The 25,057-nt window shown below is 36.2% G+C and overlaps 1 long non-coding RNA gene across 1 annotated transcript in view; it reads right to left on the bottom strand.

Moving 5' to 3' along the window:
- Positions 1 to 9,246: 9,246 nt before the first annotated feature.
- LOC104912072 overlaps positions 9,247 to 25,057 on the bottom strand; it is a 43,366-nt gene continuing 27,555 nt past the window's right edge. Inside the window, exons 2-3 of the long non-coding RNA XR_794391.2 lie at positions 11,630 to 11,866; positions 9,247 to 10,424 (exon numbers count right to left, since the gene is read on the bottom strand). This is a non-coding gene — a long non-coding RNA (uncharacterized LOC104912072). The remainder of the gene's footprint in view (positions 10,425 to 11,629; positions 11,867 to 25,057) is intronic.

The following is a 25,057-nucleotide window of genomic DNA, read 5'->3' as shown; positions in this document are numbered from 1 at the left end:
ATGAATATTAAAAGTAATAACAATGATACAAAAAAAAAAAAGATTAATAAAAATCAACACTGTGAAGTTTATTGTGTCATTTAAAGTTGTAACATCTGAAGGTTATTTCATCAGACTCAGGTGACAGGAATCTTTGTAAGGTAACCTGATGAATATTTTCAATGCTTATTCACTTGTCATTTCCAACCCAAGAAGAGGAAGAAGGTTTTTGTTGTCCCTCATGCTAGCAGTGATTGGAAATTTTTAGGCAAAATTAGAAAAAGATACTTGATGCTTCAAATGCGTCCCTCTGTGGGACACCTCTGTTCTGGCTTAGCTGTGAGTCAGAATAGCACTGAAGGCCAGACACCTTGGAGATATTAGGTCCTCACTTCTGTGATAGTCTCCATGAGTGATTTTCCCTAAAGCCAGGGAACCTATGAAATCCCTTCTGTAGCTCTGTAAACCTGATATCATTTTAGAAATGCATGTAGCCAGACTGCCAATTTCAATGCCTGTTGAGAACTTCTATTCTGTAGAAAATCTGGCATAAAGCATTTTCAGACCAATTCAATCTTTTTCGAAAGCTGAAGAATTTTTTTTCCCATGAATTGGAAGCACTGCTTCTTGTCTAAATTCCATTTGGAGCTATAAGAAAAAAAAAAAATGCAGCAGACAATTCTCAATCTATTCTTAAATATACAATCATAATGATGTATTTTCCCAGGATCTAAAAAAGCTAACTTTTTACGTTGAGGTCCTTGCTCTTCCTTTAATATGTCACATTACTTAGATTAAATCATAACGTCTCTGTCTCTTAGATTAGATTTGTGAAAAACTATGTAATTTATTACTACTGTTTTTGCAAGGAAGAAAGATGGGAGAAGATGGGAGGGAGTGAGTTTCCTTTTAATTGACAAGTATGGCAAGTCTTTCAGTGGAATTGTAATCTGAAATGCTGGTTCTCTAAAGGATCACTAGCCCTTGTAAGTGCTGCAGCAAGCCTAATTAAAGTAAATATTGAATCAGACAAGATTTACGTGGATGTGTATAGTATATTGCGTCTTGGTTATTCAAAAGAAATTCTACCTACCTTGTTTTCACTGATGTGTAAGAAAAAAATCATTTTGCTTTACTACAATGAAATCTCGTAATTCCCCATTTCTACATGTTAAATGACCCCCTTTTCTCTGAGAAATCCTTGTAATTTATGTAGAAAAATATTCCTTTCAAAGTCTGGATTGAAATATGCAAGAAATTCAGAAATTTACTCTTACTTGAAAAATATCCTATATGCCTCGGTTTTGATTCTGCCTATGCCCAGGTCAGCTATAAATGTTCTGACCATTAATTCTATGTAAACGAGGTTGTATGTTGAAAATATTTCCATCTTGTTATAATACCTGTAGTATTGTTTGCCTGGCAGCATGGATAATCAAAGCCTTGTTTTGGATAGAATCAGAGAAACAATCCATATTTTGTCACGGATGCTCCAGTGTAAATAAGCAAGTAGGACATAGAGGCAATGCTATCCTTTCATTTTAAAGGGCACACTGTAGAGCTGCCTGACATATCGTTTAACATCCATTCAGGAATGCAATATTCTTTGCTTAACATTGAACATTCATTTCTATCCAAATTTATTTGAATTGTTTCTTCAGCCAGAGACTAACCTGTATCACATTGTACTGGGCAATTTCAGTGTGTACATGCCTAAATGGACTCTTTCCTTTTGAGCCTTAAACACCACCAAACAAAATAATCAGTGTCAGAGGTACAAGGCAATCGTTTTATCTAAAGCCTCCCACTTCTCTTTTGTTTTCCTGAGAACACTGTGTGCTTTTTACTTTACATCCCCCTCTTCAGATCTGCAGATGCGAAACTTTAAATGCAGGGTATTAAAAAAAAAAACAACATGAAAATTACAGAGCTTTGCAGTAAAGCACTATGTATCTACAATCTTACAAGAGAAAAGTAGAGATAATTTTACATGTTACTTACAGTTATCTGTGTGATAAAAAGAGAAATAATAACCTTTTCTACAAAAAAATGCAAAGATTGCTATCTGCATTTAATACCAAATGCTAGAGAAAGAAAAGTGCATTAGTTTGTCTGCAATAGAGAATCCTTTAAAATGAAGCTTAATGGAGCATTTCCATGAATAAAGGAAAAAAGCCCAGCACCTGTAAACAGAGTAAAAAATTCTTCCTAACAGTTAGGTCTAACATAGGCAGACACAAGCAATGACACAAGATGAACTCTGAAGTGAGAGAAATGGATATCATACTGCCAAATCAGCCAGAGGAACAATGCATTAAAAACATCTTCTAAAACCTAACAGGAGTCCACTCTGTCTTTCATTCTGCAGTTATATTATAAAAAGCACGGTGTGTTGCACCTTGCCATTGTACTTTGCTCTTTTTGAGTTTAATAGTAGAATGAAAATATTGGTAGCAAAAATCATATTTCTTTTAATGGGCTGGAAATTCTCCCTTTTCAAAAGCAGTCACAGCATAGAATATTGTTGGCCTTATATCAAGTGTGTTTCCACAGAAGAAAAGGGAGTAACTTTTGCAAATATCCTGTTTATTACAAACATAATATATTATTATTAATTGGTTTCAAGAAAAAGAAGTCCCAGCAGAGACTGAAATGCAAAAGAAGGGACAATCTCTGCCTCAGAGATCTGCCAGGACATAAATAGAAAAGAAAACAAATAAACGTAAAGGGATTTGTTCAAGATTTGAACTGGTGAGTGAGGCTGGGTGAAACCCTGTGTCCCAATCTCCATGGACTTTCTGTAGCTTCCCACCTTTCTGCATGTGACTCACAGAAGCCTTTTGTGCTACCCAACTGTGAAGCACAGGCACTGAATCAAGGTCTATGGTTCTGAAGAACATACAGAGTTCATTAAAAATATATTGTTAAAATATACACACATTCAGTCCGAGGCAATAGAAATATATTTATTTAGACTCCCATATACATTTAGTTTGACATAATCAGCATTGACACGTGTAATATACAACACATCAGCAGGAATAATTAATATTACATTGATGTATATATAGCATGAGGAATAATTGGCTGTCTAGATTTGCCATGGCAAAGGAGCTTGGCTTTTGTTATCCTGGGAAATACAAGTACGTAATTCACAAGACATAGCTGTAAGGAATTAGTTGCCTAAATTTACACAAGTATTGCTATTTTAGACACTGAAGAGTACCTAACAACTTTTCATGGGACAAATAGGTAACAGAGAGGAGCGCTTTCTAGAGAGGATTATGTAAAATGCTACTTCTGTGAGTACTGAGTGAGCACCTGTGCACTGCACACTACTAAAAGCAATTATCTCTGGAACTAGTAAGGGAGAGCATATTTTGATCTTTTTCTGATATCTATGAGATGAGCTGTATATACACCTACTGTAAACAATAAACTATTCCCCAACATAGGCAATGAAGTTTAAGACAAATTCATCTGGCTAAAAGCAAATACTTGCCTTGTGATTGGACAAATCATGCACTGAACTTTACTGATTTTAAGGAACTGACCAGCACTCTGGTGGGAATGTATGCAGGCTCTGATGACTCAGATGTTGATGTGTACATCATAGGAAGTGGAATGAAGCATGATGTAATACCACACAGTGTCCATACTTTGCTCAGAAGGGTTGGGTCAATTGGGAGAACTTTTAGAATATTTGAAAACTTGGGCTGTGAGAAGAGACTGAATGAAGCAATAACCTATGATGTGATAGTAGTATTGAGATGCACAAAGGACTACTACAAGACAAAAAAGGCATAAAACATAAGAGAGCTGGGACTTCAGCCTGGAGAAGAGAAGGCTCAGGAAAGACCTGAGAGTGACATTTCAATATCTAAAGGTAGGCTCTAAGAAAAAAGGGGACAGAATCTTTAGCAGGGTCTGTTGTGATAGGACAAGGGGAAGTTTCAAATAAAACAGGGGAGGTTTAGACTGGAAATAAGGAAAATATTTTTTACAATAAGGGTGTTGAAGCACTGTCACAAGTTGCCCAGAGAGGTGGTGGATTCCCCATCCATGCTGACATTCAAGGTCAGGCTTGACAGGGCTCTGAGTAACTTGATCAAGATTTAGGTGTCCCTCTTCATTGCAGGAAGTTGAACTAGATGGTCTTTAAGTATCCATTCAAAGTCAAAGGATTCTATGATACTAAAACAAATCTATTCCTCGGGCCAATGCTGACAGGATTAGCAAAAATAGATTCAAATTAAAGCAAGGACAATTAATGTATAAACAGTAGGAAAAAAAAACTTGTTTTGAAGAATGAGGTGAGGAAAACACTAAATATTATTTCTGAGAAGATATTATGACTCCGTGGAAATATATGAGAAGATCTTAAATAAACATCTATCAGGTCTAATGCATCTGCTCTTCATGCCACTTAGTGTAGGATGTAAGTGGATAGATGAAATCGCCTCTGCAATCCCTCTCAACCACATGAAATAAATAATGCTTTATCTTGCAGATATGAGGAAATAAATAATAAGCAAAATTCAAAACATAGCAAAACTCAGAATACTAGGAAAAATATATGTAAACCTCTGGTAAGCCTATGAGATAATCTGTACTGCACTGCAAAAGTGCTCAGCACCTAAACAGGCAGATTTTATAATCTACAAATCAAATGTCAAGTGAAAACAGACTTACCAAATCTACCAGGTAACAGTCTAGAGATTTTCTGGACCAATTATCATAGGAATTTTGAAAAATAATGCAAGTAAGGTAGAGGAAAAATGTATTCTAATTTGTGTCAGATCTTTGATAGTACATGATCTAACAAAGTGACAAAGACAAAATCTGATTAATTTGCGGTTAGTTTTATTGCTGACTCGACTTACTGCTTAGTCGGTGCTACAATTTATCATAGCCAGGTGCCCATTACTAGGGAAGACATGGGAATTTGAAATATTCTTCCCCCAAAATAGCCCGTATTAGTTACTAGCATCAGTATTATTCACTGTGTGAGCATTGTCTCAAACAAAATAGAAGCTGCATACAACAAATAATAAAAAAAAACACAGATTAAAAACATTTATTTTAAAAGATTAAATTGCATATGAATAATTTATTCAAAATACTCCATGTAATTAGCAATAAAGAACTTATCTGATAATAACTAAAGCATTACTGTGCACTTTCTGAATTAACGTAGCAGCCTCTACCTGTGAAAATGCTGCAAGAACTCAACAGCAATTTCTCAGGTAACTACTTTTGCATATAGAGCTTTGGTATATTTTGGAGCTTTTGGAGTGTGTGGAACTTTTGGTATTTTGGCTGGGTTAACAGCACTAAGTGCTCTTGATACAGATATTTTAAAGTGTTTTTATTCTTTCTTTCTTTCATTGATTGATATCAGTGTTAACCTCTGTCCTGAAGGGTTTGAATTACAATACTTGTGCCTATAGCACACTGTTACATTTCTTGAAATGCAGCCAAAATAATGAACATCTTTTATCAACTCTCCTTCTGTGGTCCAGCTCAGGCTTCACTGTATGTGACTGAAAGTGGTTGTTTCAAAAACAGTATGCCTTTGTTACTTGAATGCATATGAAAGGACTTCAGGGAATGTTTAAAAATTTCTACATATCAGATCTGCTGAAATGCATCAGTGCTTAACTCTTGATCTTGTGTTCCAATAGGGCTTTTTTCCTGTATGATATGCCGGTTGGAGGTGCAACAATATGCATTGGATCAGTGCCACAAAATGCATGTAAAACTCTTTGCTTTGTGGTGGACTAACATTGAATTATCAAAGGAAGAACTCCACGTGAAACAATTATGTTTCAGAAAGGAGAAGGTAGGAAGGGAATGATTCAACATTCGTCACAATAAATGAATGAGGGGATCCAGGGCAGAATCCAAATAGATAAACACTGACTTAAGATAAGATACCGGCTTGGAGCAGTGAAGATAGATTCAAATACTATTTAATTTTCTAATTGTGAGGAAGCTTCCTGGATGGCAATGACCATTTTCTTAACAACTCTGATTTTGATGTCTAGTATGGCATAGAGGATCAGGCATTGGCAGGAGATGTGAAATAAACTTTTCCAAATCAGGCAGAGTTGGGTCTGTAAACTCGCTTTTATTCTTTCTAAGCCTTTGTCCAAGCTATGATGTCAACAAATCTAGCATCAATTACTATCTGTCTACTAAGGTGCCATAAAACAGAAGTGTCCACATAGACACATACTTCTGAGCAACAATGGGCTACATTTTTTTCCTACATTGTCTGCAAACTGAAAGCTGTTAGTCCTTGTTATTTGGCTTTTCTTTTCTCCTTTTAAGTATTGCACATTTATAAAACCCACATAACGAAAATTTATTCACACATTTGTGCAAAGATTTAGGATCATGTGGATCACACATTTTTCAACATTGTCCAAAAAGTTATAATCAAATATTATAGATGTTCAAGAACATCTTTGGTATAGCTCATTTCTCATTGGTAAGCAAACCTGAAGTGCACCTACCAAATGTATATGAGTTTTGCTCAGCTGAAACTATGTACTTAATTTCCAAAAGTAATGAATACCTGCAGAGTCATGGTAATTCCAGACAGCTGAGGACCTTTGATGGCCTTCAGGATATAAAAACTCAGCTGAATGTTCCCAAAGGAGATAGCCAATGTTGATGAACATCACTAAAAATCTGTGTTTTTCTAAACTTTTTTCCATTGACACTTACCCCTCTTGGGGGAAAGGTAAGTTTATGAGCTTAAATTTGAAAAGGTAAAGAACCACAGACAGCTATGTTAACAGAGTACCAAGGAAGATATGGCATTATTGCACACTGTATCTTGCTGTCAGCTTTACATTTCAGAACAAAACACATCTGCTAAATCAACGTGAATAAAAATTCATATTGCAACAGTTCTCTTACCAGGAAAGTTCTATTAAGGATGTCCAATTTTGCTCCAATATACATATCCCATGCATAAGTATATTGCAGTCTGCGTTATTTCTGTGTGTATTTGTATGTCTGCCAAGATTTATAGTGTATAACCATTCAATTGACACTGCATTGGAAAAGAAATCTCTGCAAATACAATGAATATACATAAAAATCTTTCCTGTAAAAATGCAGTAGAAATTCCTTTTTATAATATGTTGCATGCAAAGCAGATGCTGATGCTGCTCTAAATGTTTCGTGGTTTTTGTTGTTGTTGGTGGTGGTGTGTGTGTCTTTTTTTAAATCTAATTTGCCTATGCTATTTACAGCATCAGGAAAAAGTGTCCTTCATTTTACAAATGGAAAAATAAATCAGAGACCTAAGTCCTTTGTTTGAAATAGCAAAGAATTCTGTAAGTTCAGTCCCCGTCATACTTTCAGAGAAATGCAGTGAAAAAATAAATTATATAAAAAATCAGTTCATGGACTCCTTGTAATCACCTTTTCAGATCATCTTAGCTTTTCAACCTTTATGTTCATAAATTAAACTTATAATAGGGAAAGGAGGCCTTTGGAAAGAACTTTAATCTCATTTCCTCTTTATAGCCACTCCTGGATGGGCTCTTGAGTATTCTTCTGTCTTGAGGGAATTCTGTCATGTACTAAACATCCTGTTGAGTTTCAAGGGAGTAAAAAAGGTATTCACAGCCTCTTGACAGATTAGCATCTTCACACTTCTTCCATCTGGATCAGAAAGGAATTCCTGGAGCACACCAGAAATATATGTTTGCCTACGTGTTCATCTCCCTCGAAATACTTTGTTATACTAATCTGCTTGATATCCCTCAGCTGAAATTAATTTTCACAATCTCTATTAAAAATTACTATTTTTTCAGATTATTTGTTAGTAGATCTAATAAAAATGATAAGAGTAGATTGTGGGCTATTGTCATGTATATCATACCGTTAAAATATTAGCAATTAAAGAAATCCAAAATTTCTGCCCTTTCTGAGAATTGTATAAGCATATGAAACATGAAAAATTATCTCAATACAAGTCACATATGAGGAGTGTTAAAAATCTGTCTATGAAGCTATTATTTCTTGTACCCCTAATTAACTTCCTTCTGCAGGACTCTTCAGATAATTCCTTCTGCAGGTTCTGTCTTACTTATCTAAGGTATTTATGTTTCCCTATTTTTGTCACATTAAGTAAATAGGAAAATACATTATCTACACTTTTTAAGAAGCCAGTGTGTTCAGCATAAAATGAATGCAATAACCTATAGATAGAACAATGTGATTTCAATGGCTAGGTTCTAGCTTTGTACTCAGAATATAAAACTTCAAACCTAAGTGATAAAGGATAATTTTCTAATTAGTATCAGCCTAAATATTAAAGTACATTACATACAGTGGCAAACTCCCCAAACTGCAGAGCTTTATCACACAAATGCATCTCACTCTTTGCTTAAAGCTTCTACTCATACTGCTAGTTTTCCAACTATTCAGACAGAAACTGTTTTGGTAACAGCTTGTTGAGAGAACTCCATGTTTTCCCAGTATGTACTTGAAGAAGATTAATGAGTCTTACTAACATGCCAAGTCAATCTGTTCCTTCCTGTCAATCACCTCCCATAGAACAAGTATGTCTGTCTCACTGGCTAAATTTTCATGCAGACACACTGTCGAAGTTTAATTAAAACGCTAACCACAACTGATCATGAAATACATTCCAGAACAGTATTTGACAAATAATTGGTTAGGTATTAGATAAGCATTTTTTGAGGAATTTTTCCTTCAAGGGATCAGTGAGGATGAAGGTAAGAATAAACAATATAAAGATTTAACAGAATAATTATTATTATTTAGTTTTTATTTCTATTGTCAGATGGTTCAGACTACTTTTAAAAGTAATACCTAGTTGCAATATCCTACCTGCTTACTGTGCAAGAATAAATGATTCATGTTCAAAAGGAAGTAGTTTGTTGGATAAGAGTGGAGAAGCAATTTTGGAAAACTGACAACAATCTTTACAAGACTGACTTTTCATGATAAGAAGGAATAAGGTATTAGCCTGTTCTATTACTTCCATGCTTTAAAGACATTAAAAAAAAACAAGATGAAGATTTCTCATTCTCTTGAATTCTGCAGAGTCCCAGTGTAGGTAGGACAATGCCATCACTGGGGAAAGTGGGAAATTGTGGAATAGTGGAGAATACATATCAGGGAGGTGGTTGAATCACTATCCCTGGATGTGTTTAAAAACTGTTTGGATGTGCTCAGGGACATGATTTAGCGGAGGGTTGTTAGGGTAGTTTGGTTAGTTTGTGGTTGGACTCGATGATCTTTAAGGTCTTTTCCAACCTGAGAGATTCTATGATGCTATGATTCTATACCCTACTTTGCATAAAAGCTGAAAATCTCTAGTCTTCAGCTATGAGCCAACTCATTGTGCCACAGTTCAGGTTAACTATGAGTGAACAAAAGCATGGATGAATTAGCAGAGACAGATTTCACATGAGAGGGATCAGTCCTGTGAGAGGACAATGATATTGTATGACAATGAGCCAGAGGAATGCTGAGAAATCAGTCATGTTAGAGAGAAAAAAATGAAGGTCTGGAGTTGAGGCAAAGAAAAAGAAGATGAAACTCAATCTTTGCAAGACTGAGTATTCTTTAGAGAGGATAAGAGCTTGAAAATATGAAAACCATTTCTCAAATGTCTCAGTGATGAAGTGCTATCTTCAAAACACAAAAATGTAAAGATTATATATGATGTAAAAATATTTAAAGATGCAAATATATGTCTTGAATAGATTACTATCAACTGTTCTTCTTCTTGTCCACTGAGGTAGGACAGATGGTAATCTGTTTTCTAGTAGCAAGGAGGTATAAATGGAATGAAAATTCGGTAGGGCTCAGAAAAACAGATATTTAAGGTTCTGCAGAGAACATCATCATCTGAAACATGTTTATCTTTTCATAAACACTACATGTTGGTGACTAATGAGAACATTAAGAACAAGGAATGTTTATGCTCACAGAGATATTACATCACTGAGGGAAACATTACAAACATGGCATGTTTCTGAGAATGTGCATGTGGTCCCCACCCACCACAGTCATTGAAAGAGAAGCCAGACTACCATCAGTCTTGCTAACGACTGCAAGTATACTGAGGACATGGCATAAAACATGCAATGAAAAAGACTTCAGTGGATGTGGGAGTTTGTTCCTTGTCATATTTTGAGCTGGTAGCAGCTCTGCACTGTCCGGCATTTTTTTTACAAGACATATTTTTAAAGAGGTATCTTGACTGTTAGGCTGAGAACTGGTGGCTGTAGCCTGACTTTAGTTCAGTCCTCTCATGCTTGAGTACAGCCTCTCACTTCGGTCTTCTACTTTTCTTGCCACTTCTGTGCCATGACTTCTGATCTTTGTCCACTTCATCAGAATGTTTTCATATATTGTGTGGTTCCCCGGGATCAATACCTCTGTAGGTATTTCTGTGTGAAAAAAGAGGAAAAAAAACCAACACTGTGTCATTCTGTTTTATGACCAGGAAGAGAGAAGATAACACAGTACATAAATATCAAGGCATGGACTACTCAGACATCTATCTGCAGGTTAAATTTTCTATCTTTCCATCTGTAGCCCTAATCTGAATATGTCACCTTGGAGATCATATGAAGAACAGAACATCAGAAAATTACAGGTGAATGTCTAAGACTCTAGTAGGAGTGGCTGAGTACCTTTTGCATTTATTTAATCTGATGGTTTTGCTCTTGGGGATAGAATAGAAAGTGATGAATCTGATATGTTTTCGCTGTTTCAGGAGGAATACATGAAACAAATGGGTGAAACAGTCCCATTCTTGGCATACTGTGCTGCTGGCATGCCACATTTGAGTTGCTTAGTAAAACCACTGTCCTGTGCAGGAATATGCAGAAGTAGGCCCAGACTTCAGAACTAATTTGGATCCTGCCTTGGAAACAATATGCGAGATTGTGATCTGAGATGAGATGACCTCCTGGACTGGGCTGGACTTCATTCCATATTTGGCCTAGGGATGTCAGCGTAAGATGGAATTTGGTGGGCTAGATGACTCCATTATACATGACAGAAGAGTGAGAAAATGGAGTGAGAAAGAGTTGTTGCTATGTATCACTGTGTGATGATCTAGTTCTACAGCTAATTGACTTTGTGGCTTTCTGGTTCCTAGGTTTCTCTCTCTTAGGAGCTCTGGCAGGCAGAACCAGACAAACTCAGCTCAGATTAGACAAACTTTTGCTGTTGAGAGAGAGAGAGATACGAAGACAGTGGAGGCTGTGGTCATCCGTACAGGCCAGAGACGGCCAGACTTATTTTCGAAGTACAAGCACTTAACTGCATGGGGCTGGCTAAATCAGGAAATAGCATTTCGAGTCAGGACATAGCTGCTTGCTTGGAGAACTTCTAACAGGTTACTCTGCTGCCTAATTTAAGAGGAGTTTCTGGATTTATATGGCTAGAGTTCCACAGCAAACTCGAGAAGACATCAGTTCCTGAACTGATGGAGAGGAATTTGAAGTTAAAAAAAAACAACCTTGATATGATCTTCTTGCAGGTGTCATGCCCAGAGTGCCACATGCACTATCTGGCCCCATGGCAGGCTCCATCTTTCTCCCAGCTGCATGCTCCCACACCCTGTCCCCTCCAGAAGTTTACTCACCAGAGGACAGCTCTTGGGCTGTAGAATAGGTCTGGAGAGATCTGAGAAGGTCATATCCTGGAGGATGGCACCAGGTCTGAGTTTGGAAGTGGGTTGAGTCTGAAGTTTGGTGTGGAGCCCTTGCAGAGGTGGTCCTGGGACTTCTTTTGCACGCTCTGTTCTGCCCTGCCGACAAGAGTCTGGGAACACTTAAGCACTCCCTGGTGACCAGCCATCCAATTATCTTGTGAAAATCATCTTAAAAAGGAAAAGTACATCTTACAATTCTAATTGACTTATTCATTTCTCTTAGGTAAAATATTTTTTACCTTTTGTTTCTGAACTGAGTGTTTCCCTCAAGACACAAGACAGATTCATCTTGACTTCTCAAATAGTTTCCCAGAGAGTTTTTCCATAGGGCTTCTCATACAGTAACCTATTCCATGGTTTCATCTAATAGTCAGTGTCAGTCCTTGCCTATGAGCTGTTTTAGCAAAAAACTGTGAGACAGTTGCCTCACAATGATAGTTCTAGTGCAGAGGTCTCCTGCAGAAAATACTGCAAAATCCGCAAGTGCTAGATCCAGCAAGGGAACAGTTTGTTTCCTTCAAGGTTCCCAGGACTATGTAGATCAGAAGAGTTCTCCCTTTTGAGACTAGAGTTATTCATGCTTTCTTTAAATATAGCAGCCAAAATTCTCCTGTTGAGTGCAGAATGACATTTCAAGATTTTATTAACTAGGTCTAAATACATATTTCTTTACTGAAAATTCAAGAAGGATGGCCTGAGAGTAGCCTTACAAGTTTTTAATGTGTATATATATGAATATGTTTGACAGTTTAAATTCTCTTTTTTCTGGGAAATGATAGAAATGAAAGGTTTTTATTCATAAGAAGGCTTCAGGCAAAGAGCATTAGAAATACCATATACATTAATAAACAGCTTGATAATTTCATTGTACTACTGAATAAATGCAAAAGTCCAGCACGTGCCTATATAAACTGCCAGTTTCTGTTGCATGGTGTGCTTAGGATATGTCTAGGTATCTGGCATGCAAGCTGAATATATGAACTGCTCTTTAAATTGCTGATTATATCCTTAGTCAGATTTTAATGAATTAATAGAACTTGTTGAGTGGTGAAGATAATAGTGAATCTAAGTTTACACAGTATTGTCTAAGTATAAATATTTGCCTTAAATGAATGAGTTAATACATATAAAATATGAAGTATAACATGAAAAAAAAAAGCAAATTTTCTTTAGCATTAAAATATTTTATAGAAAATTAACCCTCATCTATGCTCACACTACTTAACAAGGGGTAACCAGATGGGTCCCAGCTACATACAAACTCATCACAGCAAAAAAATCAACTTCTCCTCCCAGAACTGGTTCTCATTCTTCTTGAAAGACACTTTCTTTATAATCAAGTGAGATCAATAACTTGACTTATCAGAATGGCACATGTAAGCAAGGCACAAAACTCTGCAGAAGAAGTTAATGAAGACTGATTTCCCAGGGGATTTTTAACAATTCATTTTTTCTTTAGGGAGGTGAGAGAGGTTGTGATTAATTCTAGCTTTTCCTTTTCTGTCCTGTAACAGATCAGGTGTATGAAATTGCCCCAGAATTACCTGCTCTTCTTTAAAAAACATAAATTAGAAAAAAGCCAGATATATTCTCTATTAGCGTTACTGAATGATAAACAACAAAAAAAGTATTCAGATGTGGCAGATGCAAACTTGCTTCTGCTTTTCTGGGAAATTTATAGACAAGGTTTTAAGAAAGGCTATTCAATATATACCCGCTGAACCTAATCAGTACAACTTTAATGGTGAAATCAGCTTTGCATGTCTGCGATGTAACAAGTCTCGTACCTAGTTATAACACTTCAAATTTTCCAGCATTTGGGCTCTAACATATAATCAAAATGTTTCATGAACTGTAACTTGCACAACTCTGATTCCTTAATAATTAAAGGAACTTCTCAAACTCAGTGCACATGCTCCAATAGAAGTAATGCCATTCAGAAATACATTGCACATCTGCTTAAGATTCTTTCCCAACAGCATTAGAATCCGTCCAGTAAAATGATATGAAGTAAATTTGCCATAGTGTTAATTTACATTACCATTAATGAGAACACAAGTTTTAAATCACAGACACAGAAGTACTATTGTGCATCCAGCTTATTTCAGCTCCACTCAGGGTGATAAGACATTCTCTAGACAATTGTAATTATGAGTAATTTGTAAAAGTAATAAGAACTGCTTTTTATTACAGGCAATAAAAATCAATTCTTCATTCAATTATCTTTTCCTGGCTATGATACGATAGCTGCTCCGAGTGAGTGCAATAGGAAAAAAAAAAAAAACTGAGCTAAGTTCTAGGAACAAGAACTACTTAAATAAAAAGATCACAGTGTTTTTTTGTTTGTTTGTTTTTTTAAAGCCCCAAAATTTTGTCCCTATTGCAAATTCTTGTGATGCATACATGGTAATAAATATCTGACATTATTGCTATAATCTTCTAAGATGGAAAGGTCGCATGTATTCATATAAATTTAAGCATAAGACAAATTTTATTGATATAGTGGGATAATTCTCATGATTAAGGTGAAGCAGAAATATGAATCTTTCTAGAAATCAGGCAGTGATGAAGAAAAATATTATGCACTGGTTAGCTCCCATACAATAAAACTTGCTGAACTCAGAGTTAAATATTAGCATGAGTTTTAAATTTCAGCATGAGTTAGATATTAAAACCACTGATGCTTTTTCTTTAGCGGCAACTGATTTTTATGTTCCAAGAAAGGTGTTTTGGTTATTTTGAGTAGATGCAGCATGGGAGGGAGAGTTTGGATTAACAGATAAGATCTGGGGAAAAGTTACAGCTTTTTATTTTATTCCTTTTTCTTTTTAATTTCATATCTTTCTTTTCATATTGACCAGAGAATGGAGAGGAAGAGGTCTTTATGGAAACCCGCAAACAATGTCAAATAAGTGAACCTGTCTAATAATCTGATTTTTATTTTTTTTTTCATATTTTGAGATCTTTTTTCATGAATCTTTCAAGTCCCTAAAGAGTTAAGGTGGAAAATTTTGTTTGTCTGTTATGTCATAATTTTTGCTCATTTTCTTACTGTTATTGACTCCTGACCAAATGGCAGGAAAGGTGGATAAAGAAATGCAGAGGAATAATGATTTTCATGCACACAAGTCTGGTGAGGTGAGTGGCTACGGTCAAGTTCATTCTTGCATTCACTAGAGATGTGAGATTTTCATGGAGGTGGAAATGCTCACTGCAAGGAGATTTGAGAATGGGCCACTTTACCCTTTGATCTTACCTTTTCTACTTTTGATCTTCATTCTTAATAAGGAGAAAGCCTGGTACATTCCATTGAATTTTTATTCAGAACAATAAAAACAAATCTCACTAGGTCTGCACAAGGTTAATGACCCTGTAAGAACTGTTCACTGGACAAAATATTAAGCATTGGGTCAATCTAAAAGGTTACTGGGTACACTAATATTTAAAACTTCTTTCCCATAATACATCACTTCTAAGATAGCAATGGACGTCAGCTGAATTCAGATGCCATTTGTGTGGCATTTCATTCTCAAAAAGGCCAATATAAAAATATACGGAGACAGCCACTTGCCCTCTGTCATTCCATTGCTCCAGATCATCTTGGTTTTCTTTCAGTCTTTCTCAAATCTTCACTTGCTTACTTATCTTACATATCTTTCTTTCACTTAAATCATATATATTTTAGAAATTTGCTGCTTTCGCTTGAGTTCTTTATAACATATGCTTAGAAGGGAAAAAAAGTCCAGTAAGAAATTTTCTTATTAACATTTATTGTAATGTTTCTGGTTTGTGAATATTATGAAAAAATGAGTTTTTTCACATCTTTGTAACTTCAAATTTGTTGTCAAGATTTCAGATCTTTCTCCAAAATCAGCTGTGTTAATTGGCAACTTGAATTTATAGTGACAGAGCCAGAGCTATATGTTTCATATATAGAAGTCAATTTCTTATTTTGACAAAATTAGTTGATAGAATTGATCATAGATTGATAGAATATCTTGAGGTGGAAGGAACTTACAAAGGCCATCATGTCTAACTCCTGGCTCCACACAAGACAATCAAAATTCAAATCCTAAGTTAGAGAATGTTGTCCAAATCTTCCTTGAACTCCAACAGCAATACCCACTGCCTTTTGGAGCCTGTTCCAGTGTCTGGCCACCTTCTGGTGAAGAGCCTTTTCCCAGTATTCAGCTTAACTCTTCCATGAGGCAGCTCCATGCCAATTCCTTCCGTCTTTTTCTTCTGCCATTCAAGTTGTATGTGAATCAATATCTTTGAGTAAGGTTTCACTCTTACCAGTTAATAACGTGCTTGAATGAGCTGACAGCATACCAATATCTTGGCAGCTTTGAAACATCCTCATTTAGAAAACTTTTACAGCACTTACTTTAATTAAAACAATTAGTCAAATCCATAAAATAATGTCTTGTATTTATGGCTATAGATGGTATTTTTGGGGAATTAATTCATTGTAATGATAGCTATTTTGCTTTTTCAAGAGCTTCCTATTTCTTCTCATTCTAACAGGCATATGTTATTTTTGTCCAGAATGATATATAATTAACTTCTAAAAGTTCCTCTTGGTTTTCAGTAAGGTTAACAAAAACACACTTCTGAATGTTTAAATTAGTTACAATTAGGATTAGATTACTCTACAATCTTTAAAGTAGAAGCAAAACTGGTAACACTCTGGTAGACCTGAACTGATTTTATATTTGTTAGATAAGTTTACTCCACCTTGTCCATATTACTTCATTCAAAGGTGTAAAGTAGATCTAATTTGAAAAGCTACACATCATCTACATAAAGAACACTGTGTTCTCATCATTGTTCATCTCTTGGTCCTTTCAATAAGAGATTCTGTCCATGTGTGGTAAGCCAGGAATAAGCAGTATGGTAATATGTGCCCAGAGCACATATGCTACTGCTATGGTAAGACCTTGCTCTTCTAATCATAACCTGTCTGAAGAAGATTGATTTACTATTGAAGAATCTTCAGGATAAATGTAATGAGCAGCTATGTGTCTGACCAGACTACTCCCTGAACTTTGAATGTTGACTGCAGTGTCTATGCTTTGTCTTGAAAACATTTTTATTTGGTTTGTTTTATTTTCAAGAGCAAATAAGATACCATGGACTCTAGTTTGTATACTGATGTCCTTATGTCCTTTATTTGTTGTTATGTTTTAGAATATATTTCCTCTCCTGTCACCTTTGATCTTCGTTATATTGTTAAATATATTCACAGGTAATACCAAACACAGTGATTAAAATTTCCTGTGGATAGCATATCATGATGAAAAAGGAAAAATAAAAGATTTTCTAGGTTATTTTGTAGCTCATTTCCTACAGTTAAGTTGCTTACAAAAGTTGCTTGTATGCATTTGTAAGTCTAGGTCTACAGTGAACTTTAAACCGGCCAGTTCACTGTAATAACTTGCCCAGAGAAACTGTGGATGCCAGGTTGGATGGGGGCCTGGGCAGCTGTTATCTGGTGGGTGGCAACCAGTCCATAGCAGAGGTTGGAACTAAATAATCTTTAAGATCTCTTCCAACCCAAGCCATTCTGATTCTATGATTCCATGATTCTGTCTAAGCTGCATGTCTGTCCTTAAGCTTTGTATTAGAATTTCCACAGTCCAGTTTCCCAACCACGTGAATCCTCGAGAAACTTAGTGTTGCACTCTCTTGGCTTTTCTGAGAGTGTAGGATTTTGGCCTAGCTCTCCAATGGGTTCAAACAGATTTCTGTTTGGCAAAGCTCTGGGAAAGAAGATTAAATTTAGGCATTTTTATATCAATTACCTCTCTCCTTCCTCGTGACAGAGAATGGAATTAAACTACTAGTCTTATATAAACAGAATATAGAAGAGGAACAGAAACCACTCTAGACTCAAAAATCTGAAAGCAAAATCTCTGGCTTTAATAACAGTATTCTAGAGTAAAATGCTGCCTTTTTTTGCATGAGATTCATTCAGACAGAGGTAGATATCTGTAGTATAGTCATGTGACCTGAACCAGAAGTCTAGACTCTCAGTTTAATCAAAGGCAGGTGCTTTTGGGGACCAATTAATATCATTCTGCAGTAGATATCTAAAATAGATCATCACCTAAGAATGTCTGATTTTCTCTACTGACTATAAAAGGGAACCAAACATGACTAACTTGAATGAAAATATCTACATTGTAGTGCTCTAAATTGGGTTGAGACGAACCCTACTGTGGGTGCCATGGCTTCCTAAAAACTTCAGACACTAGGGGGATATAAAACCAAATTTTGCTTGATTTTATGTTGTTCTATCATGAACTTAAAAATAAATGTGAAAAGGAAAGCTCACCTGTATTTTACATATTATTCTTTAGAAGAGACTTTAATTTATGACTTTTCTTTAAAGCTATCTTGAAATACTTATACTTTGTGTCCTCCCTAAGATGACTGATGTGTTTGTTGTAACAGTAGAAATAATGTGAGGACTGGCTTCCAACATTTTGTAATTTCTGCCTTCTCAAAATCTTTCAGAAGTGCTCTACTTTATACTTTCTACTATGATCCTCCATTTTCTTTGTGGTATCTTTTCTTTCTTCCTCACTACTTACAGACTGTTGTATTTTGCAGATCTGTTTTTAATTACAAGATTTTCCCCACATTTATCTCTAGATCACAACTGATACTGCCAATTGGTTGACCTTATTTTGTCTTGCTTGATGTCCAAGGAGAGTTTTAGAAAATTTCTTTCCAGATTTAAATCACCAATTGCATTAGAAGCTTCTCATTCTTTGCCTTTCTCAGGTCTAGATTCTTGACGTATTCTTAAGTTACAATTTCTAACCAGGCTTTTTCTTAGCAGCATCTTCTCAAAGCACTGTCTTTACACCACCTTGCAAATGCACAATCCACCCTAGAAGACCCAAATAGGTTCTATATAATCTTTTACAAAATTCTGATTTTAATCAAGTAGTCCTGGACTAAATACCTGAAAAATGCCAACTTGAAATTTTCAAGTTGACTTTTCAACAAAATTCATGATGAAATGCTTTACTACATACAGTAAACTATTTCTCAGAATATGATATGCCCAGTCCTGATGTCAACAAGAGGAACTGTTATCCTATTTTCAGTAGCAAGTGTGTGGAGGACTGACATAACCTAACCCCAAAAGCTCTCTAGTGCAAATTCACTGTCATAAATATGGATGTTCATTATAACAGAAAGATCCAGTTTTAATATTAGCAGGTGTTATGCAATCTTCCCCAGCATCAGAGTTCCTCAGTCCCAAGCCACATTATCCTTGTTATTCTACTTCCAAAACTCTCTTAAGCAGAAAACATAGCATTTGCATCAATTCCCTGAGGATCTAGGAAGAAAATACACTACGGCCCTCTGGGGCTAAGAGTGTATGGTGAAGTATATGCATAAATCTGTCAGTTTTGAATCATTAGGAATGAATGGCTTTAGGGTTGATTTTAAATGGGTGCAAGTATATCTCAGGGTTTTGCTAGAGAGACAGGATGGGCAGGATAAGTTTGTATTATTCTTCTTGTTTGGACAGGGTTAATGGGAGTGTTACTAGGGGTTGTGTGGGAGTTAATTGTACTAACAAGGAAATATAGAAAGCCAAGCAGTGACTGCTAGATGTCATAGACATTTTTTCCTAGCAGTCTAGATGGCATAAATCAGTAATGACTCTGACTTAATAAAATTACTTTCAACTGTCTCATAGAATTTCTTTTTCCCTCTGAATTCAAGACAAATCATATAGGTATATAGGAGACAGTGCTTTAAAAAAATGAGTTTATACATACATTACCTCCAATATATGCATGGAGATCTTGTTAATGAAAATATTGCCATTAGTACAAGTCATGGAAAAGTACATCAGTTACCTTGTTTTGGAAGCCTGAACTTCTGAATTACATAGACTATAGTTAAAATACTTTACAGTCCCTAAGGAAAGGAATGATAATCTTATAATGTCAATTGTAGCTTTGAGTCTAGCTCTCCTAGTTAACCTAGCTCTTTCTAGGACACTGGGTGTGATCTTCTGTACATTTATGTGAATAGCCAGAAAAATGCCCATGCAATTCAATATTGAAACAGTTAAGGTTTGATTGGTAAATGCCCTAAGAACTTCAATCTACATGTTATTTGATATCGAGTTAGAGGACAATTTTTTCTGAAAGTCAAAATTTCTTGACTGCCCTAGAGTTCATTTAACAGAGGTAAGAAAAAGCTGTTTATAAGTGCTTATATCAGCAGAGCTAAACCCAAAATTACAATTACATCTTGAAATAAAAAAGCAAAAGCTCTAACTGTGGGGGAGGACAAACTCATATGTGAATCTCATTGGCACTGAGGAACATGTGACCATTGACATTTACATATTTTAACCTGCCTTCAAAATATTTATATTTGATTCAACATATTAGAGAATATGTTTTTTGATACTTCAGAATTGTCATTCATGAAGACTACCAGGATGTCATCTCCAGATTGCCCCAGGAGAACTGTCACGTCACTGCTCTGTGCAAATAAGCAAGGAAGGCCCCACTGGATTTGGTAATCCTGAGGTCATGTTTTGAAGGTGTATTCTCTCAAATGATGGGGCTACTCTGGTATGATAACAAAGAGAATGAAATATATTTATAGAATAATGAATAATTAAAAAATCCCAACACCATAAAACTGTGTTGAACTTGAGGAACAAGTGATATTCTGTGAACTATTCTGCATGACTTAGTCTTGCATTAGTACTTAATATTAGAGATCATGTCCAAGCATAAGTGAGCAGATCCTTTGAGGAATACTAAAACAATTAGTTTACTTAGTAGACTACAAGGAATACTCCCTGGCTGCCCACCTATAGCAGACACTGACTCACTTACCAGCAGTCACTCATGGACACAGCCAACCTTGACTTCTAAGACAAATGTCATATTGCTGTATACAACTACCTGTCACATTAAAACTGCTTCAAGACAGTAATATAGAACGGAATTTCTGCCTAGTGACATTTGTTCAACAAAAAAAAATGTCATTCCTTATAAACTACATATCTTCACTGGTGATCAGATGTTTTTCATTCCTATAATATCCACAATGAAGACTCAAAATTCTTTAGAGAAGGATCAAAAGACAGTAATCTAGTTTTGCACTTTTGCTGTCAGTTCTCTAAACTGCCTAGATAACCTAGCAAACTGTGATGTTTTTCTTGTTTTAGATGCATGGAAATTAAGCAAATACCACAGGTTCAAGAAAAAAAGAAGATAAATTTAGAGATGACTGTGGTAATATGGTTAGTGATGGGTTGATGTTTGGAATAGATGATCTTAGTGGCATTTTCCAACTTAAATGATTCAATGATTCTATCCTATGATACAGTGCTCTCTGAACTTACCCAGTCTGGGACTTTCCTGAGGAACAGAAATAGATACAGCTGCAATAGGAAATTCTGAAATTATTTTTCAGAGGTAATAGATAATCTTTATATTAGATCTGTTATTTTTAGTGGAATTAATAATCTATTACAAACAACATATCTATGAGTTTCTGCTTTTTTCTTTTTTTTTTCCTCCGACCATTCTATTACATAGCAATTTTCTTTTGACTTCTAAATTGTTCATTGTGTTCTGACATTTTGGTCTCATCCACTTTCTCAACTAGTTTATTGCAGCTATGAATTTTCTGGCAAAGCAAAATTCTGTGGAAAAATGCCAATTCTTAAATATGGTGCTCTGAGAAATGTTCGCTGTCTCTCTTTTTATATTCTTGAAATTACACTAAAGCAGGTTTCTATTAGAAATTATCTTGGCCTCCTGTTGGCTTATCTGATAGAAGACAGATCTTGAGAGGTTCTGAGAAGCCTCAGTGCATCAATTGCCTTCAAAGCAAAGGTGTTAGAGCTTTTGGCATCTTCAGCTTCAGCATAGTCCAGACATGTGGGCTGCTTTAGGAACAGGAAATCTAGAGAAACTCAGGGTTTTAAAATGTTCAGCATTTCCCAGTAAATAACAGAAGTCTAGCAATTGAGATATCCATCCCAAACAGCTTAAGACCTCAGTAGGAAAGCAAATATGAAGAAGGAAAGAGGTCAAGAATGAAAGAGGTTCAGATGGTTTGTTTAATCTGGACAGTACAGAGTTCAAAGACTTATCTCAGCTTTGGTTCCTGGAGTGTCCCTGCTCTTTTATCTGTTTATTATCACATCAAGTGGTAGCTTTCAGCTTTTGTGGAGTCTTGCAAACACCAAGGTGAGCTTCAAGGTCCACAGTTCTTGGCCATCTCATAGAATCCTAAAATCATAGAATCACCAAGGTTGAAAAAGACCTCCAAGATCATTCAGTCCAACCATCCACCTACAACCAATATTTTCCTACTAAATCGTGTCCCTTAGGAAAACATCTATATGTTTCTTGAATACCTCCAGGGATGGTGACACAAACACCCTGGGTGGTTGAGCACTTGACCTCTCTTTCAGAGAATAAATTTTTTCCTGACATCCAACCTGAACCTCCCTTGGTGCAATTTGAGGCCATTCCCTCTCGTCCTGTTGCTAGTTATACAGCAGAAGAGGCTGGTCCTCACTTCACCACAGCCTCCTTTCAGGCAGTTGTAGAGAGCGGTATGGTCTCCCCTGAATTTTCTCTTCTCCAGACTGAACAATCCCAGTTCCCTCAGCTGCTTCTCACAAGACTTGTGCTTCAGACCCTCACCAGTTTTATTGCCCTTCTCTGGACATGTCCCAGAGCTTCAGTGTCCTTCTTGTAGTGAGGGGCCCAAAACTGATCTCAAAATCCCTGAGCCTCCACAATGTTGTATATAGGGAATGTGGGCACACTCAGTCCTATTCCATTGTTTGATTTTAGGTAGGTGTTTGGATATTTTGGTACAATGTACTTTTTAAAAATCTTTAAAAAAAAAAAGAAAGAAAGAAAAGGAAATAAAAAAGGAAAACAAGTCAGTCACTGGTAATTGATGAATTGATTGATTAATTTCCTTTTGACAGACTATTTTCCTAATATTTTATTGGAACTTGATAACATTTGCATGAACATGAAAACTAGTAATATGGGCTTTTCATAATCATACTGCTAACTTAAGTGTCATAGCAGCATTTGGGTGATTAATGAAAGGTGTTTACACAGCCTCTTATTCTGTTTCATTTCAACAACTGTGCAAAACTGCCTACAGAGAGTATGACAGGTTGCTCCCTTTATAAAGCAGTTTCCATATGTTCATTAAGGTGGAAAAAAACAAATAAACTAAATGCAGGTATCAGCTGAAACCTGCGGAGGATCAGTTCTTCAGTGCATTGTGCTTTCTTCTTTGATTTGCAATTAACATATTTCTGGACTTCTGATATCCTTCTGCATATTGACCCTGGAGAATCAGCATTTTGTTTATGTGGCTTGACTTCTTTTGCCTCTTTTTTTCTTAAAGGTTACACTTAGTGACACAGAGAAAGATGTCTGAGAGCAGGAAAGAATTCTGCTGCATTCAAGGGATGGCATATTAGGGTATTTGCTTCTCTCTCTGTGTTTTTAAAAAACACATTTATCTTTAAGTTGAGGACTTCAAAATCTCTGGAGGAGAGCATCTTAAATGAAGAATCAAAATATTTCAGGCTTCTCATCACAACTGTGAATTGAAAAATAAGCACTTCTACACTGTGTTCACTCACCTAGCTCAAGGACTTTCTGCAGTCCATGTTAAAGACTTTTTGAATTTGCACTCTAAGTGACAATCACAGAATGGCTTAGGTTGGAGGGAACTGTAAAGACCATCAAGCTCCAATGCTCTGTCATGGGTTGGGTTGCCATCTGCTAGATCAGGCTTATCATCGAACTGAACTGCTGCAACCATCAGAAGCAAATCCAGTATGGCAAAGTTTAACAAAATCCTCTGACATCACCTCCACCCACTTGACTCTTTACAATAAGGGTAGTTAGGCACTGGAACAGGTTGCCCAGAGAGGTGGTGGATGCCTGCTTCTTGGATACATTCGAAGTCAGGCTGGATGGAGGTCTGAGCAACATGATCTAACAGTTGGTATCCCTGTTACATTGCAGGGGAGTTGGACTAGATGACCTTTAATGGTCCCTTCCAGCTCTTCCAGCTATGACTCCCTCCTGCTGCCTCCTTTTTCTCTTGGTTACCTCTGTTGCAGCACTACAGAGGAGGGAGCAATGGTATGTAGTGGAGCTCCCGCCTTGACTTTCAAGTTCAGGAAACAAAGAAAAGCAGCTTAAGGCCTTCTTCTGTAGTGGTCTTGTATTTCTTGCATTCATAATGACGGGAAAAGTGCAGAAAATAACTGAGGTCTGGAAAAAGTTTTCCAGGTCATTATTTCTGTCCTGGACGTAGACAGAAATCTGGATGAGAGAGGCTGTTTGTACACTGATGTTTAGCATTTCTATGTTGAAAAGCTAATTCTCCTACTTGAAGGAGGGAACTCAGTCATCTAAAATACTGTGAAGAGGAGAAAGAGTTTCCTAGGTTAATATTAACAGCATATTATTTAAAATCCTGGAAACAGAGAGATATGACTGTGTCACATGCAGATAATTTATCATGATTCAGCTTGGTAACTACGAAGAAATAGAAATCCCATTCCGTGTAAACTGGTGTCTCATGCATAGTTAACTTTGGATGAGAGCAAAAATAGCTTAGGGAAATTGGGAACTAGCCTTTCATGGTTGTTCTGACTTCTGCATTGCACAATGAAGTTACTTCTTATGCCTTCTGTTTTTGACACTGATTTTTGCCAATTTCATAGATACTGGACTAGTATCTATCTCACTTGAAGGGACAGATTATAGGATCCCAGAATATTCTATCAGTCAGTGAGAAACGTTCTGCTCAGATACAAAGGAAAGTGTTTTAATATGTAAGAAATCTGTGTAAAAAATGTCCCAGCCTCTGCTGTTTAATACTGTGGTGGTTAAATTAGTCAGGTACCTTCTCACCTTCTAGTACAGTCACTTTGCCTTGGACTCGGGCATGAAGATACCTATTTTGAACCCCAAATACCTTTGAGATGGGACATCTCAGTTCAGCAGAGTACACTACTGTAAAGCATAACCAGCAGGACAAATATAAATGCATCAAGGTGTTAAAATCTTGCTCATGTGTGTCTCAAGAATATAGACAGTTGACACAGGTTGTGTTTTTTCTCAGTCTGCAGTTATCTAATGGACTTATTGCATCCTGTACTGAAAGACTATTTATACTGATACAAATATTACTATATCCTGGTAGTGCATTACCCGATATAAGTGCATTATCCATTTGTTGGACATGAGGATATCAGTGACACTCATTTCTGTGTATTGCACATAGCTTCCTTTTGAAGCTTTCTATTTC

Source organism: Meleagris gallopavo, chromosome 1 (genome assembly GCF_000146605.3).
Source record: "Meleagris gallopavo isolate NT-WF06-2002-E0010 breed Aviagen turkey brand Nicholas breeding stock chromosome 1, Turkey_5.1, whole genome shotgun sequence".
Classification (NCBI taxonomy): Eukaryota; Metazoa; Chordata; class Aves; order Galliformes; family Phasianidae; genus Meleagris; species Meleagris gallopavo.
This window is presented reverse-complemented; position numbering and strand designations above follow the sequence as displayed.